The sequence below is a fragment of the Bos indicus genome, chromosome 6 (assembly GCF_029378745.1).
Source record: "Bos indicus isolate NIAB-ARS_2022 breed Sahiwal x Tharparkar chromosome 6, NIAB-ARS_B.indTharparkar_mat_pri_1.0, whole genome shotgun sequence".
Lineage (NCBI taxonomy): Eukaryota > Metazoa > Chordata > Mammalia > Artiodactyla > Bovidae > Bos > Bos indicus.
Window position 1 is genome coordinate 22,625,569 of NC_091765.1, and position 19,429 is coordinate 22,644,997.

The following is a 19,429-nucleotide window of genomic DNA, read 5'->3' on the forward strand; positions in this document are numbered from 1 at the left end:
GGGGTCGCAAAGAGTCGGACACGACTGAGCGACTGAACTGAACTGAACTGAAGCTCTGTTCCAGACACTTGCCACGCATCAATTTATTCTCACAACACCACCACATCCTTTACAGAGAAGAAAAACCCAAAGCTCAGAGAGATTATATATTTCCCTGTGGCCCCAAAGCTACAAAGTGGCAGTGAATTTTGAGCGCAGTCCTAACCCCAGAAAGTGCTCCTTTTAAGGCTGTACTAAAATTGACGTAAAGAGAAACACCTTCTAAAGTTTTGACAAGGTACTTCCGGCACATGCATCCCGTGGCGTTGCTTTTTGGCTCATCGGCCCTCTGAGGTCAACGCCATCTCCGGACTTTTACAACACAATAAGTCAATACTCTGAAGAGACGTGGAACGGGTAGAATAAACTGAAAACACACCAGGCGGTTCCAGAGGGCTCCAGAAACCTCCGTCTCCGAAGGATGGGGCGACAGTGACGCCACTTAAACGCGTCAGTTCAGCCCGCAGTCGGCAGCCCCGCCCCTTCGCATTAGCCCCGCCCATACTCTGGCGATCTGTAGCGTTTGCCTCAGGGCTGCGCGTGGGCCCGGTGGCGGTTGCTGTGCTCTCGCGTCGCTCCCTGGGCAGCGGGAGCTGCTGTAGAGATTGTAGGTACAGCCCATTTGTCTTTACCCTCCCTTTCGGCACTAGTCCCTCGTTTCCCGCGGTCTTTCCTCTCCGGTGGCGCCCAGGAACGCCTTCCCGTCTCCTTCGCTCTAAGGAGCGTACGCCTGCTCCTTTGCCGGGCTCTAGGGAAACAGCCACAGATGTTTATTTCTTCTCTCCTCTCTCTGACTCGTTTCTTTGCTCCCTCACCCCACGTGTCTCTCTATTCTCTCCGTTCCTCTTCCATTTCTTTCTCTCATTTTACGGAGTACTCGCAGATAAGAAAGAAGAGGTTTGTCAGTCAAGACTGACAGAAAAATTAATTTTATTAAGCGCAGACTCTCGTACAGATGGTGAATATCTGCAAATGAACGTTCGCAAGCTCCTGTGATTGAAGGTGTGCTCCAGGATTGGTTGCTGATACTGGAAGGCTCACCTCCCTCCTCCCGCGCCCCTCACCCCGCCTGTTTCTTTCGGCTTTGATCGCCGTGGACAAGCCCTTCAGATCAGTGCTTTTGAAGGATAGAGGGCTGTTGTTGCACAGGTACCATGTGTCAGGCTTATCGTGTAGGAGTCCTTGTGAGAGGCCTGCACCTGGCCCCCGACGCCGCTCTGTGTGTGTCCTGTAGTCTATAAAAGATCAGATGGGATGATGGAGAGGAAAGATTGGCTTGGGTCGCACCGAGAAAGGTCAGACCCCACTAAATAATTTTCCATAAGAATAAATAGTATTGTTATTTGTGCAACAGAAGTATGGGAAATTAACACGTTACTCTCACACGTAAAGAATTCAAACCCCAGACGTTTTGGTCACTGTGCCTATGAAATGGATATTCATATTTACTACCTTCTGTGAGTACTAGAATTTATACCACTGGTTTTGTCAGTTGACTCTCTTGTTTTAACTCCTGCCCAATACCAGACAAAAGGATAGAGGCAGGTGCAGTAATAGCAATATATAAAGTAACATTTTTATTGCACTTCCCATTTTGTACATTATTTTCATACTCATCCTGTTTATACAACCTGTGAGATAAAGTTGGTTAACAAAGCTCCATTTTACTGAAGAGGGAACTAAACACTGAGATTAGGCAGTCCCTGGAACATAGTACTTCCCCGTCCCTGGAACATAGGCTTCCCTGAAGGCTCAGACGGTAAAGAATCTGCGTACAGTGTGGGAGATCTGGGTTCGATCCCTGGATTGGGAAGATCACCTGGAGTAGGGCACCACAACCCACTTCAGTATTCTTTCTTGGAAAATCCCATGAAGAGGGGAGCCTGGCGGGCTACAGTCCGGGGGTCACAGAGTTGGACACCACTGAGCAACTAAGCACAGCACACTGAAACATAGTATGATATACAGTAAATACATTCAGTAAATAATTTAAAAGGGAAGATTTTCAAGGAGCTACACCATATTTTCTTTTGTATTCTCTAGACCCAGAGGTAAGTCTAGCAATGGTAAGCTCACAAATATAAGCTAGAGAGGTCGAGTGACTTGCTCAGGTCAGTGACTTGCTGAGATATTTTTAGGGGATTTGCCAGGCATTGTGAATATCATGGTTAAAAAAGACTGGCAAGATTCCTGTCTCATGGAACTTACATTTTAATGAAGATACAAAATAAACAGGTAAACAGTATATGTATAAGGAAACTTGGATAATGGTGAGTACAGTGAAGAAGTAAAACAGTGTGAAGTGAGAGGACCTCAGAGAGTGGTTACTTTAGATTGATTGGTTAGGGAAGGCCTCTCTGAAGAGTTGATGTTTGTGCTGAGACCTCAGTGACATAAAAAAGCCAGCCAAGGAAATACTGGGGATCAGAATATTGCAGGTAAAAGAAATTACAATTGCAAAAACCCAAGGTAGGAAAGAACTTGACTCTTTCAAAGAACATCATTAAGAATGCTGTAGCTGGAAGGTAGAAAAAGTGGAACAAGATGAGCTTGGAGAGCATAGGTAGGGGCCCAAGCATGTAGGGCTTTGAATCGGTCATGGGGTTCTACCCATAAGCTAGGAATTTATTTATTAAAAGTGTGATGAGAAACCAACAGGGAGTTTTTTTGGTAGGGAGTAATACAATCTGATTTATTGTATAAAGATTTGTTCCACCTGTTATGTGGTGAATGGGCCATAGGGGATGGGGGACAAGAGTAGGAGCAGAATGTGGTAATCCAGGAAGGAATGACCATAGTTTTGGCTAATGTGGTATAAACCACATCATTGGGTGTGAGATATATTTGGTGGCATAACCTACAGACTTGATGATGTTTTAAATACAGGAGTGAAAGAAAGAAGCTTCTGGATTTTTGTATTGAGCCTTCAATCAGTTCAGTTCAGTTCAGTCGCTCAGTCATGTCCAACTCTTTGCGACCCCATGAATTGCAGCACGCCAGGCCTCCTTGTCCATCACCAACTCCCGGAGTTCACTCAAACTCACGTCCATTGAGTTGGTGATACCATGCAGCCATCTCATCCTCTGTCGTCCCCTTCCCCTCCTGCCCTCAATCCCTCCCAGCATGAGAGTCTTTTCCAATGAGTCAACACTTCGCATGAGGTGCCCAAAGTACTGGAGTTTCAGCTTTAGCATCATTCCTTCCAAAGAACACCCAGGACTGATTGAGCTTTAGTGCATGATTTTTCCACTTACCAAAGAATCTGCCTGCAATGCAGGAGATCTGGGTTCAATCCCTGAGTCAGGAAGATCCCCTCCCTGGAGAAGGGAATGCCACTCCTGTATTCTTGCCTGGAAAATGCCCTGGAGAGAGGAACCTGGTGGGCTACAGTCCATGGGGTTGCAAATAATCAGACACGACTGAGCAACTAACACTTTTCCATTTACCAAATAGTAAAAACTTGGGAAGAAAATGTGTATAGGGGGAGTATTTTTATTTTGCTCACCTTACATTTGATCTACTTATTAAAAATCTAAAGTTCTGAGTTTTGAGTTCTGTATATGGGACCAAAGATACAAAGTTGAGAGACATCAGCATGAATTAATAGATAAAACTGCCTAGGGAAAGTGTGTTCATAGAGAGCATTCCAGTGATTAGAGGTAAAACAGAGGAAAAGAAGCAAGCAAAGGAGATGGAGTAAGCAGTGAGATAGGAAGAAAACCCGAAGCATGTGGTGACTTAAGAAACCAAGATGACAAAGCATGGCTAATGGTACTGACACATGCTGAGAGGTAATGTAAAATAAATGACTGCTGAGTTTTGATAAGCGCAATAAAGAGTATGTGTGATGTGAAGAAATGGACGTAGCTTGTGGATATCTCAAGATATTTCACTATGAAGAAGAACTGAGAAATGGCATATATGGGGTCGAAGTAGAATTCTTAACCATGGGGATGCTTAAGTATGTTTTTAAGCTAATGGGAGTGATCCAGTGTAGAGGGAGAAAATATTGTACAAGAGAGAAAATGTATCTCTTAAAAGTGGGGTCTCTCAGAAAGTGAGAGGGAATTGAGTCCAGGGAATATGTAGAAATGTCGACCTAGGAACATGAACATAAAACATAGTAACGAGAAGAAAGGCAGCGAGTATAAGTAGAGATGCAGATACAGGGGTGGATTCAGTGATCAGAAGATGAGTTTCTGCCTGAAGTTCGTAGGAGAAGGAACATTTGGATGAAAGTTTTAAGAGGTGAAGAGAAAATATAAAAATAGTCATTTTGAACACAGAAGCAGTCATACTTGTCTTAGTTCGTTCAAGCTGCTATAACAACAACAAAAAATACAGTCTGGTTGTCTTACAAACAGAATTTTTTTCTCACGGTTCTAGATGCTGAGAGGTCCAAGATCAAGGTGCCAGCAGATTCAGTGTCTCGTGAGGGCTCAATTCTTGGTTCATGTGTGTCTGAAAAAGGCAAGGGAGCTCTCTGGGTCTCTTTTATAAGAGCATTAATCACATTCATGTGTGCTCTGCCCTCATGAACTAATCACCTCCCAAAGGCCCACCTCCTAATACCACCATCACAATGAGGGTTAGGATTTCTACATATGGATTTTGAGGAGATACAAATATTCAATCTGTAGCAATACTAGAGAAGCATAGTAGCATAGCTGGGCAGAATTGAGTGGCCATTTGATGTTTGTGGCCTTGTGAGTGTGTAGCTAAGATAGGGTGGAAAAAGGATCATAGGAGCCAAGGAGATCAAGAAACTGAAAGATGAGAGTGGTGGGTGGGCAGCACTTGGGTGTCAGTAGATAAGTTAGTGGCTAACCTAGTCCTTGAACCCACATATCCTGCCTTAGCATAATGTGGTACTATTTTACTGACAGAAATGATTCAAATTGTTACTGTTTTGTGCCACCTACACTTCCAGTTAACATTTTCTCAAAAATTGTGGCCTGATATTTTTTGTTCCATATGTCTAAATTCTAGATTTTCAATGACTGGTATTTCTAACTCTTTTGTCCCTTTAATATTTACTTGTTAAATGTTTTGGCTTGTTTATCTGTGTGTGTGTGTGTTTTGTTTTTGTTTTAAATCAAATTTATTATCATTCATATATCATACTATTCATAAACTATTTGTTTATTTAAAGTATATATTTCAGTGCTTTTGGTGTATTCACAGATATGAATAAGTATCACTATGGTTTTGGAACATTTTCATCACCTTAAAAAGAAACCCCATGCCTTATTGCTAAAAACTTTGTGTCCTCCCCATTCCTAACCCTGCTGCTGCTGCTGCTGCTAAGTCACTTCTGTCGTGTCCGACTCTGTGTGACCCCATAGACGGCAGCCCACCAGGCTTCCCCGTCCCTGGGATTCTCCAGGCAAGAACACTGGAGTGGGTTGCCATTTCCTTCTCCAATGCATGAAAGTGAAAAGTGAAAGTGAAGTCACTCAGTCGTGCCCGATTCTTAGCGACCCCATGGACTGCAGCCCACCAGGCTCCTCCATCCATGGGATTTTCCAGGCAAGAGTACTGGAGTGGGGTGCCATTGCCTTCTCCGTTCCTAACCCTACCCAACTACTAATCTACTTTCTGTCTCTGTAGATTTCCCTATTATATACTTTCACATAAATGGATAATATGTAATCTTTTGTGATTGGCTTTTTTCATTTAGTATGATGTTTTCAAGGTTTATCATAGCATGTATTTTTAATGTCTGGATAATATTCCGTTGTGTAGGTGTACCACATTTTGCTTATCCATTCATCTGCTGATGAATATTTGGGTTGATCTGCCTTTTGGCTATTATTAATAATGCTGATATAAATATTTGTTTATAGATTTCTGTGTGGAAATATGTTTTCTTGAGAATATACCTAAGAGTAAAATTGCTAGGTCATCTGGTAACTATGTGAAATCATTTCAGGAACTGCCAGATTGTTTTCCAAAGTGGCTGTATCATTTAACATTATCACCAGCAGTAGAGGAGGATCCTATTTCTCCAAATCATTGTCAATACTTGTTATGTGACTTTTATTTTAGAGAGATATAGTTGATATATGATATTATATAAGCTTCAGGTGTACAGCATAGTGAGTCACAATTTTTAAACGTTGTACTCCATTTATAGCTATTACAATACATTGGCTGTATTCCCTGTGCTGTACAATATATCATTGCAGCTTGTTTGTTTTATACATAGTAGTTTGTACCTCTTAATCTGCTACCCCTATATTGCCCCTCCCTCTTCCCTCTCACCACTGGTAACCACTAGTTTGTTCTCTATGTCTGTCTGTTTCTTTTTTGTTATATTCATTAGTTTGTTTTAGATTCCACTTATAAGTGAAATCATACAGTATTTATCTTTGTTTTTTAAAACATTCCCATGCATATGTGTTTATTAAAGTACAAAAGCCAACATTTTAGGTGCTAAAGGGAAGATGAAGGAGGAGATTTGGAACTCCTGTTTATAGAGCTGAGATGGCCAATAACAGGAAGACCTAATCTGTAGTCCTTCTAATAACAATAATAATAATATCATCTGGATACTCCTTTACATTTTGTGTTATACTTTCATTTTCTCTTATCTCATTTGAATTTATAACTACCTTTTTCGGATAAGAAAACTGAGGCTTAGAGAGGTTAAGGATCTTGACAAAGGACACATAATCAGAAAGCAGCAAAATTATTAACCATGGTATTCTGATAATAAGTCCCATATCTTTCACAGTAGCAGTTTGCTTTTACACTTTTTACACTCCATTATATCCAAAGTGATAGCAAAGAAAAACTCTGCTAAGTAGAAAGTCATGGTTGCCTGGAGTCCTCATACAATGTGAAAACATTTTGTACGTGTTTAAAATCCAACAGTTAATGGGATTAGATATTTATCCACCATTTATTATGTTAGGTAATTCAAAGAACTCAGAAATGATTATGAAATCAGCACTGATTCAGTCTACTGAGAAAACAGGTGAAAATGCGAGTCTCTGAGAAGCATTTCTTGGATCCCATGTATCGTACATGGAGAAGAAAATGACAGCCCACTCCAGTATTCTTGCCTGGAGAATCCCATAGACAGAGGAGCCTGGCATGCTATAGCCCATGGGGTCACAAGAGTCAGACATGACTTAACAACTAAACTACCACTACCATATATCATATGTGCTTCCACAATACCCTGCTGCTGCTGCTGCTAAGTCGCCTCAGTCGTGTCTGACTCTGTGCAACCCCATAGACAGCAGCCCACCAGGCTCCTCTTCCCATGGGATTCTCCAGGCAAGAACACTGGAGTGGGTTGCCATTTCCTTCTCTGCCACAATACCCTATACTGACTAAATTCTATATAAGGAAGAATACAGTGCCAGTTACTTAGTGTATTCTCAATATTTATTAAGTGAAAAAGGGATGGTAATCAAACATGCAGTTATCATACTGGGGTGGATCCTACCATAAGAATGCAGACTGAAGGGAGCTTCTACAAGAATAACTTCTTAAACTATGTAGAATTAGCTGGGCCAAAAGCCAGGGTGTGGAGTGAGGAGACAACATATAAAATTGATAAAGTCTTGAAGATGTAAAGCATGACCACAGTGAAGAACTACAGTTTAGTACAGTTGAAGTTTAGAATGCCAAGTGAAGAATAAGGAGATACACAAGGACAAAGTTAGCTGTTATAACAGAGGGCTGTGTAAGCTGAGTTTGAGGAGTCTGGATGTTTTTCTTCTATGGGAAGCTATTCAAGAATATTAAGCAGGTCACTCTACATTTTAGAAGATTACTCTGCATTATGAAAATTACAGTAGGGAGGACCAAGGCTAGAAAAATGGGGAAAACCATTGGAAAGGCCATTATGGTGTTTAGGGAGAAAGGTTCTTATGGCCTGGACTGTGGTAGTGGCAATTTACATGGAGAAAAGTGGAAAAAATTTTTAAATATTTAGGACCTTGTGTTATGATTTAGTAACTCACTGAATGTTGGCAGAAAAGGAGAAGTGGGGAGAAGGAATGACTCCTTAGTTTCTAACTTGAGCAACTAGGTAGATGGTAGCTTTACTCTGAGATAGTAAATTTTCTGAAGAAGGAATAGATTTGGTGGGGAAAGGTCTTGGGTTCAGTTGTGCATAGACTGAGCTTAAGATACATATAAAGGTGGTCAAGTAGAGATATTAAATATTTTGGTAAATATACCAGATAGAATCTCAGGAGGGCTTCTCTAGCCCAGACTCATCAGCTTACTGGTCATAATTAGAGCCATTGGGAGTAAAGTAAATTTCTTAAAAAATAGAGTGATAAGAAAAAAGGGCATAAGGCAAAATCCCAAGGAACTTCCACATTTAAGGGATAGATAGAAAGAAAGAAGCTTGTAAAGAAGCCCAAGGATAAACAACTAGAGAGAGAAAGGGAGGGTAGAGAAGTGACCAAATGATGTGAGAGTTCAAAAGAGATGACTTCCAGTTTTGGGTGTACCTTGCAGGAAGCTTTTCTTGAAATAACCCTTAAGCAACAGATATAATTTGCAAAAAAAGAGATGCAATAGAAAGGTATTCCAGGCAAATAAAAGTAAACAAATAAAACATAGACGAGCAGTTAACAGTTTGCCTTAAATATAGTGTCAAAATAGCTACAGAGAAAGCGGACAAGATGGTTTGATGCCATGTTGTGAAAAACCTTGGATTCTGAGTAAGTTACTACTGTAGGTGAGAAAAACCATTGTGTTTGGTACTAAGGAAAAGACAAGAATATAAAACATACTCTGAATCCTGGAATACCTTACCATTTTATTGTGGAGACAACATCTGGGCACCTTAAAAGAATAAAAATTCACGATAATATCTGATTAATGAGAACTGAATATCCATAGAAATTTTAATAGTGGCAGAGTCCATTTGAATTGGAGTAGTATTGTTCAGATTTGTATTGTCCTTATTAAACAGTAATGCTAGCTAATCATTACCTTAAAAAAAACTGATCTAGATTGATTGCTCTTTATAAAAGGTAGTCTCATTAAATATAACTTTTATTTTTTTTAATTTATTTATTTTAATTAGAGGCTAATTACTTTACAATATTGTATTGGTTTTGCCATACCTCAACATGAACCTGCCATGGGTGTACACATGTTCCTGAACCCGCCTCCCACCTCCCTCTGCATACCATCCCTCTGGATCATCCCAGTGCACCAGCCCCAAGCATCCTGTATCCTGCATCGAACCTGGACTGGCGATTCGTTTCTTATATTATACATGTTTCAATGCCATTCTCCCAAATCATCTCCCGCCTCCACAGAGTCCAAAAGACTGTTCTATACATCTGTGTCTCTTTTGCTGTCTTGCATACAGGGTTATCGTTACCATCTTTCTAAATTCCATATATATGTGTTAGTATACTGTATTGGTGTTTTTCTTTCTGGCTTACTTCACTTTGTATAATTGGCTCCAGTTTCATCCACCTCATTAGAACTGATTCAAATGTATTCTTTTTAATGGCTGAGTAAATACTCCATTGTTTATATGTACCACAGCTTAAATATAACTTTTAAATTAATTTGTTCAGAAAGAATTATACTGTTACTTGTTTTCACTTGATGATCTTGATGTAAACTCAAAAAGACTTCTGTCTGAAAGGCAGCAATAGTTCCAAAGATTCTAAAGGCATACATGTGAACCCAGACATTGACATATATACTTTATCTAATGTTCATTTAACAAATATATGTGTCAGTAATGTGTGAACCGTGAACTTCCAGATGTTCAAGTTGGTTTTAGAAAAGGCAGAGGAACTAGAGATCAAATTGCCAACATCCACTGGATCATCGAAAAAGCAAGATTTCCGGAAAAACATCTATTTCTGCTTTATTGACTATGCCAAAGCCTTTGTGTGAATCACAATAAAGTGTGGAAAATTCTGAAAGAGATGGGAATACCAGACCACCTGACCTGCCTCTTAAGAAACCTGTATGCAGATCAGGAAGCAACAGTTAGAACTGGACATGGAACAAGAGACTGGTTCCAAATAGGAAAAGGAGTACATCAAGGCTGTATATTGTCACCCTGCTTATTTAACTTATATGCAGAGTACATCATGAGAAACGCTGGCCTGGAAGAAGCACAAAGTGGGATGAAGATTGCCGGGAGAAATATCAATAACCTCAGATATGCAGATGACACCACCCTTATGAAAAGCCTCTTGATGAAAGTGAAAGAGGAGAGTGAAGAAATTGGCTTAAAGCTCAACATTCAGAAAACGAAGATCATGGCATCTGGTCCCATCACTTCATGGCAAATAGATGGGGAAACAGTGGAAACAGTGTCAGACTTTATTTTTGGGGGCTCCAAAATCACTGCAGATGGTGATTGCAGCCATGAAATTAAAAGACACTTACTCCTTGGAAGGAAAGTTATGACCAACCTAGAGAGCATAGTCAAAAGCAGAGACATTGCTTTGCCAACAGAGGTCTGTCTAGTCAAGGCTATGGTTTTTCCAGTAGTCATGTATGGATGTGAGAGTTGGACTGTGAAGAAAGCTGAGCACTGAAGAATTGATGCTTTTGAACTGTGGTGTTGGAGAAGACTCTTGAGAGTCCCTTGGACTGCAAGGAGATCCAACCAGTCCATCTTAAAGGAGATCAGTCCTGGGTGTTCGTTGGAAGGACTGATACTGAAGCTGAAACTCCAGTACTTTGGCCACCTCATGTGAAAAGTTGACTCATTGGAAAAGACCCTAATGCTGGGAGGATTGGGGGCAGGAGGAAGAGGGGACGACAGAGGATGAGATGGTTGGATGACATCACTGACTCGATGGACATGAATTTGGGTAAACTCTGAGAGTTGGTGATGGACAAAGAGGCCTGGCGTGCTGCGATTTATGGGGTTGCAAAGAGTCGGACACGACTGAGCGACTGAACTAATGCTTAGTAGCTAAGGGCATGCACTACATATTGAAACACATCTGAACTCAGCTCTTGTACTGCCACTCTCAAAGGAAGGAAAAAAGTTCAAATCTCTCTTAAAATAGTTAATGTATAATTCTGTATACATTATGATTTTTTGAAGAAATTTTCTTCAAATGTTATGTGTCCAGTTAGTGCACCTGTCAAATTTAATTGATGTTTCTTAAATCTGTAGGGACAAGAGATGAGGAATGGTTTCAGGTGTTTAGCTAAGTCACAAAATGAATCACCCACATTTAGAAGGGTCTTCCCTGGTGGCTCAGATGGTAAAGAATCTGCCTGCAATGCAGGAGACTTGGCCATAAACTTTTGCTAAATAATATGTATAGTCACTAGATGTCACTATTGTCAACATTGCTCCAAAAGAATAAACCCAAAGTACATTATACACTACAGGAACACACACCAAGAGAAAGACAAGAAGTTGTTTCTATTAAGTGACAGAAGACGTGTGTGTGTGTGTGTGTGTGTGTGTGTGTGTGTGTGTGTGTGTATACACAAATGATGTTTATATAAGATGTGAAATTCCCAAGCAGCATGTATTGGTATTTTCTCACACTGTTTGTTTTGCAGTAGGTCCATAAGGGAATAGAAAGTGAAAGAAAAGTGAAAGTGAAGTCACTTAGTTGTGTCCAACTCTCTGCCACCCAGTGGAGTGTAGCCTACCAGACTCCTCCATCCATGGGATTCTCCAGGCAAGAATACTGGAGTGGGTTGCCATTTCCTCCTCCAGGGGATCTTCCCAGCCCAGGGATCAAACCCAGGTCTCCTGCATTGCAGATGCTTTACCCTCTGAGTCATCAGGGAAGCCCAAGGGAATAGAAGCATAGCCTTAAAACTGATAAAGGCATTAGATTATCTAACACCCTTCCACCTTACCCATTGTATAGGTTTGGAATTGAAGTACAGGAAGGTGAAGTACCAGGAAATTTACTCCAATTTAACAGATTAAAATAAATAAAACAGATTTACTCCATAACAGATTTAAAGCAGAGAACTTAGATTGCCCAGCTCTTTTGTAGTACAAGCTTTTATAGTACAAGCTGTGTCCATTATTTATATGAACAAAGAGACATTGTAATAAAAACAGATGAAAACAGAACTTCTAAATCAATCAAAATTTTCCACAACTTTAAAAGCAAAGCTTAGTAATATGATGATAGTATATACTTTTAATAAAAATTATCAATTGAATAACCATACTTTTGCTATGAGCTGTAAAAACATCTCACTAAAAAAACAAAACAAAAAAACTCACTTTATCCCCCAATAGCAAGATATGTAGTATGTATGTATTTATACTGTACCTCATTCCAAAAGGGATTTTAAGAAACTTACTTCAATAAAGCATAATTTTTTTTGAATACTGAGGTGATTATAAATATACTGGAATAAAATTACAACGAAGTCATCTTTTAGTTTACAAAAAGCATGATGTCCAGTAAACTTAAATTTGGATGTGGTTTAGTTGCTCAGTCATGTCCAACTCTGACCGCATGGACCACAGCCCACCAGACTCCTCTGCCCATGGGATTTCCCAGTCAAGAATACTGAAGTGGGTTGCCATTTACTTCTCCAGGGGATACTCTCAACCCAGGGATTGAACCTGTGTCTCCTGCATTGCAGGCAGATTCTTTATCCTAAATTTGGGTAATTGTTCCCAAATTTGATTCTGCTTTCTCTAGCTGTGAGCACAAAGTAAGAAAAGTATATATATAGTACTATACCCATTAAAAGATGACAGAAGATTGTTATTTACCCAAGGTCATACAAATAGCATATTTCTGATTTCAAGTCCCTAATTCCTTGCATTATGCCAGCTATCCAGGTACACAGAGCACTCCTATTCCAGATATACCATGAGAGTACTCCTGTCATCGAACCAAGCTTGGGTCTGTTCACATGATATGTAGTAAAGCCAATCTACTGACACAGCATTGTGGTGAAAGAAAGTACAGTTTATTGCAAGGCACCAAGCAAGGAGAACAGGCATCTAATGCTCAAGAGACCCCAACCCCTTGATGGATTTCAGGGAAGGGTTTTTAAAGGCACGGTGAGGTAATGGTCAATGGTACGTAGTCAGCTTATGTACATCCTTCTGATTGGTTGGTGGTGAGGTAACAGGGTGATACTTTGGGAGTTGGCATCATCAGTCTTGTTGCAGTCAGTCTGGGTCTGTGAACTTGTGGGCGGCATGCTGTTAACTTCTTTCACCTGGTAGTGGTTTTGGTGGTGGTGGTTTAGTTGCTGAGTCATGTCTGAATCTTTGCAACCTCATGAACTGTAGCCCACCAAGCTCCTCTGTCCATGGGATTTCCCAGGCAAGAATTCTGGAGTGGGTTGCCATTTTTCCAATCCTGGAGTGGGTTTAGTATCTGCAAAACAACTCAAGGATATGGCTCAGAATATTATCTGTAGCCTTTGAGGAAGAACTAAGGGTCTTTTACTTTGTTTTACGGCTAAACTATTATTACTTTATCTTGCTTGACTGTTTTCCTCTGTTTCTGTATTTTCTCACTTCTGTGATTAAGTACGCTCTTTGGAACTTGCTGAAGGCCTAGGAGGCTAAAGCTTTTCTACAATCAAGGAGTGGAGGACATGGTGCTGGTGGTTTGTGCCTGCAAAGGCCCTGCAGGGTCCTGCCTGGTTTCACTCCTAACAGAAGACATTCACTATAACCATCAGACACTTGGATTACCACAGTTACTTCTAAATTACACAACAAGGCTTTTGCTTATGTCAAGTTTATTTCAGATAGTTGCACAGAACTGTTAACAGGAGTTTTTCTATCAAGAAATTTCAACTCCCCCCAAAACCAACTGTTAAGAGAAAGGTAAAATTCATTAATTTATCTGCATTTTAAATTACAAAATTCATCTTAAGGAAATAGGCATTTTTTAAAGTGTCAGAAAAAAAAGATGTGTCCAGGGAAAGTGAGAAGTCCAAAGGAAAATAGAGATAAGGAGCTATCTAGAGCAAAGAAGAAAGCAGACAGGCACAATATTAAAAAGGGGGGAAGGGAAAATGGGGTGAGATCTAAGGCCCATGTGTTCTGCCCAGTCAGCTTCTGATCCCTACATTCCTCACATATTTGGTTTTTCCCCTTCAACTTGCCCCATTAAAGTTATGCCAAAAATCTATCCTAGGCAGTCTTAGTTCTTCAAAAGTTCCAATCTTTTAAGTTTTTGTTCTGTAGGACCAGAATCTTTTTCTTAGTTGTCCTGTTAACTTCTTATCTATCTTTACAGCATAGTCTTTAAGGATCTTATTCTTATCTTAGTCTTTAAGGATCTTTATTTTTCTTAATGTATTTGAAATGCTTATGATTGATGTTAGAATCTCTTTTCTTTCAAAGATGTCCTTCCTGTTAACCATGCAGAATGTTTTTGTTGTATTTTCAGTATCTGGTATACTTTTATTCTCAGTTCATTCCACAAATATTTATTGAGTGCCTTCCATTTATCAAGTATTGTGAAGATCAAGGGTGCTGCTGCTGCTGCTGCTAAGTCGCTTCAGTTGTATAAGCCCACCAAGCTCTCCCGTCCTTGTGATTCTCCAGGCAAGAACACTGGAGTGGGTTGCCATTTCCTTCTCCAATACATGAAAGTGAAAAGTGAAAGTGAAGTCGCTCAGTCGTGTCCCACTCAGTGACCCCATGGACTGCAGCCTACCAGGCTCCTCCATCCATGGGATTTTCCAGGCAAGAGTACTGGAGTGGGTTGCCATTGCCTTCTCCGGAAGATCAAGGGTAAAAAACCCCATATGGTCCCTACTGTCCTGAAGTACGGAGGCTTCCAGTTCCATTCAAGATGGAGTAAGTCCACTACAACCTCTTTTTCACTGCTCATGACCCAAAACTGAAGGAAATGCAAAGAGCAACTACCTGAGGACTCAGAAAGTAAACAAAAGCAGGTAGATTGGGAAGGAGAGTCAAAACTATGAAGGTCAATTTCTCTTGCTCTTGTGGCTTTAACCTGAAGGTAGGCCTCAGTCATTCAGCTATTTAAGGCCCACACTGGAGGCCAAAAACTATAATAGAAAACCTACTTTTATTGCCTGAAGATCTGAGAAATGGACCCTATAGTCCAAAGTGAGTGTGAGGAATCATTGTTATCACAGTTGTTTTTGATTTTTGGCTTTTCCCCAAGGGCAGGCACTATTTATGGAATTATGGACAGCTAAAACTCAGAGAAAAGCCTCAGCTTCTGACTAGAGAAACCAGGGAAAGAGACCTTGAGAGAAATAGAATTGGGAGGAGGTATGGATTCAGGAGAGGAGAAAGCTGGAGAATAGGGCTCCTTAATTCTGTGTTTGAACCCAACCAAACGTCTTGTGTCACCTCCAGCTGTGCATGAATGAGATAGGCCCAAAGCAGCATAGCAATGGCTTTAAAAACTGACATAAGAATTTTTAAAACAAACAAAAAAAACACTGCCCAAGTCACAGTGGCTGAATGCCCAACCCCTGAGTGGCTTCATGCGGCAAACTAATGAGAGTATAGAAAAGGCTTGGAAACAACTGAAATTGGAACATCCCACAGAAAGTAAGGGAGAGCTTATGATCTGTACCAACTCAAGTTGATTGTCTGCTAAAACAAACAAAAAAGTATTCCTCAGAGGATTTTAGTAAGACCCAAAATCTGTGCAACAAAATGTCCAGGATATACTCCAGGAGTACTTGACGTATAAAGAGACAGAACATGATAAAAAAATCAACAGAGGCCAAGCAAAAAATGACACAGATGTTGGAATTATCAGATAAAAATGGTGAAGCAGCTGTGTTTCAGCTGGTAAAGATAAGCATAGTCATAATAAATGGAAAGATATTAACAGCAGAAAAATAAAAACAGTTAAAAAAGAAGTAAAAAATTTTAAACTAAAAAATACAGTATCTGAAATAAAACATTCACTGAATGGACTCAATAGCAGAATGGAAATGAACTAGGAAAGAATCAGTGAACTTGACAGATAAATAGAAATTGTTCAATATGAAGAACAAAGTGAAAAAAAGATTGAAAAATAAAATGAACAGTTTCAAGGACCTGTAGGACACTATTACAGAGTCTGTAGTCTAATGAGAAAAACACATGAAACAGTCACTCTAATGAATACATGATTACGAACTGAGATAATACTCTGAAAAAAAAAAAGATCAAAATTCTTTAAGAACATAAAATACTTGACCTTACTTAGCCTAGGGTCAGAGGTGGTGTCATAAATATTTCTCTGAGGATATGGTCCTTGAGCAGAAGGATAAAAAGGAGTTAACCAGATGAAGGGAAGTTTGTAGTGCAGAGTGTTTCAGTTGGAGGGGAAAGCAAGTATATTGGGCTTCCCTGGTGGCTCAGATGGTTAAGAATCTGCCTGCAATGTGGGAGACCTGGGTTTGATCTCTGGGTTGGGAAGATCCCCTGGAGGAGGGCATGGCAATCCACTCCAGTATTCTTGCCTAGAGACAAAGGTGCCTGGCAGGCTACAGTCCAAGGGGTCACACAGAGTCGGACACTACTGAGTGACTGAGCACATACTCACAAGGCTCTGCAGAAGGAATCTAGCAATTTCTAGAACTGTAGAAACATAAAAACACAGTGGCAAGAAGTGAAAAAAATGAATGTGGGATGGTATGAAATTAGGCTTGAGGGGGACCCAAGGACAACACTGTGCAGAATCCTGTGGGTCGTTGCCATGAACTATGTGTTTGTGTCCACCCTAATTTCGTATGTTGATATCTTAATGCTCTTTGTTACTGCTCAGGGCTTTCTCTAGTTGCAGTGAGTGCGGGCTCCTCTTCATTATGTTTTCAGGTTTCTCACTGCAGTTGCTTCACTTGTTGCCGAGCACAGACTCTAGGTGTGCAGGCTTCAGTAATTGTGCCACACAGATTTAGTTGCTCCATGGCATGTGAAATCTTCCTGGACTAGGGATTGAACCCATGTCCTCTGCGTTGGCAGGCAGATTTTTAACCACTTGACTACCAGGAAGCCCCCCTAAGGTCTTTATTTTTAATACTTCCTTTTCTAAAACAGAAAAGCCATAAAGTTAGATATTTGATATATTTTTTTTCTCTTTCTTTTTAAAAACAGATTTAAGTTACAATGGCCATTTTCTAAATGGGAGCATCTAAAGCCTGTGAGAGCTTTAGTCTATATCTGGCACACTGTCTGATATAGTATAAGCACTTTAGTTTTAAGAGTGTGGGCTTGGGAACCAAGCTGCCTGGTTTTGGCCCCACATCCATTATTTATAGCTGTGTGACCCTGGAAAAATTAATTCAATTATTCCGGGACAGGAAGGCATAGACAATAGGGGTGAACCAAGGGAACATGGTAATGTATCTCAGATCTAGGAAAAATAAGTGTGACTATCATAATTTGTTGGGAGCATCATCTCAGGCAAAATACCTAGAGAACTATTCCCTAGGAACTAGAGCAGAAGTAGAACTGAATGTTACGAAGCTACCACTACTGAGCTCAGTCCCTGATTTGCTTAAAGTGACCAGCACTCCCCAGCTCCATACATTCTCTCTGGAAGAAGATATCATTTAGACACTGTATCATTTCTTATACAAAATGTCAAGTTTTCAATAAAAATGATTAGCCATGCCAGCTATTAGACAATACTATATGACCACAAACCAAGACAGAACATTGAAAATAGAAACAGATTAAAAAATGACCCAGATTTTTGAGTTAGGAGACAGATAGGTTAAAATGACTATGATTCTAAGAACTGAAACTTTTATAAAAGTCTTGGGAGAAAAATAGGAGGGAAGCTTCATGAATTTGGATTTCGCAATGATTTCTTGAATATTATACCCAAAGTACAGGCAAAAAGAAAAAAGACGAATCCGACAACATCAAAATTAAAAACCTTTGCACGTGGAAGGACGCTGTCAACGGAGTTTAAAAGGCAGCCCAGAGAATGAAAGAAGATATTCATGTTTGCAAGCCAGATGTCAGATAAATGATCAACATCCATAGTATTTAAAGAACCCTGTAATTCAACAACAACAAAAAAATAGTTTTAAAATGGGCAGAGGACTTTGAATAGACATTTCTTCAAAGGAGATATTTGAATAGCCAATAAATATTTGAATAGCCAATGAAAAGATTCTCAACATCAAAATCATTAGGGAAATGCAAATCAAAACCACAGTGAGATACCACTTCATATTCATTATGGTGGCCATTAATAAAATAACAGGTATTAACAAGTGTGTGGAGAAATTGGAACCCTTGTGTTTCACTAATGTAAATATAAAATGGTATAGTCACTGTGGAAAACAGTGTGGCAGTTCCTCAAAAAATTATAGAATAACCATGTGATCCATCAGTTCTCCTTTGTATGTACCCAAAAGAACTGACAGCAGAGACTTGAGCAGTTATTTGTACATCCTTGTTATCACAGCAGGATTCACAATAGCTTCGAAGGTGAAAACAGCCCAAATGCCCATCAATAAACGAAGGGATAAACACAATGTGGTATATACACAAATGGAATATTATTCAGATTAAAAAGGAAGGAAATTCTGATAACTTGTTACAACATGGATGAATTTTGAAGACATTTTGTCAAATAAACCAGATGCAAAAGAACAATTTTTTATGACTATATTTATATGAAGTACCTAGGGTAGTCAAATCCTTGAGAGACAGAAAGTAGAATGGCAGTTACCAAGGGATTTGGAGAGGGAAGAATAGGGATTTATTGTTTAATGGATGCAGAATTTTGGTTTAGGATGATGAAAAAGTTCTGGAGATGGAGAGTGGTGATGTTTGTTTAACAATGTGAATGTATTTTGTTGTTCTTCCTCAGTCACTAAGTTGTATCCAACTCTTTTGCAACCCCATGGACTGTAGCCCGCCAGGTTCCTCTGTCCATGGGATTTTCCAGGCAAAAATGCTGGAGTGGGTTGCTGTTTCCTACTCTAGGGGATCTTCTTGACCCAAGGATTGAACCCACGTCTCCTGCATTAGCAGGTGGTTTCTATACCACTGAGCCATCAGGGAAGCCCGTGTGAATGTACTTAATCCCTTTAAAGTGGTTAATTTTATATCATGTATTTTTTATTAAAATTAAAATAGTAACTATGATTAATTAGTATCAGCCAAAGGGAGGGAAAATACATTATCTTCAAAGGAACCATGGTAAAAGTGATAGTTTAATTCTCAGCAGAAATTATGGGACCCAGAATACAGTGGAACATTTTTTAAATGCTTACAGAAAATAACTTCTAGAATTCTGTATCCAGTGAGAATCCCCTTCAAAAGTGAAGGTAAAAGTGAAAGGTGAAAGTGAAGGTGAAGGTGAAATTAAGACATTTCAGATGAATAAATAATGTAAGGCTTTATTACCAACAAATCTATAGTTAAACAGGGAAAGCATGAAAACAGACAATACCAAGGTCAATAAGAATATGAGGCAACATAAAGACA

The 19,429-nt window shown here is 39.8% G+C and overlaps 1 protein-coding gene across 7 annotated transcripts in view; it reads left to right on the plus strand.

Moving 5' to 3' along the window:
* Nucleotides 1–515: 515 nt before the first annotated feature.
* Nucleotides 516–19,429, plus strand: part of SLC9B1 (solute carrier family 9 member B1) — a 61,044-nt gene continuing 42,130 nt past the window's right edge. Inside the window, exon 1 of one of the 7 annotated variants that reach the window (XM_019962366.2) lies at nucleotides 516–646. The gene's annotated coding sequence lies outside the window, so the exon portion shown is untranslated. The other 6 variants (XM_070790828.1, XM_019962367.2, XM_070790824.1 and 3 more) reach the window with 6 other exon arrangements.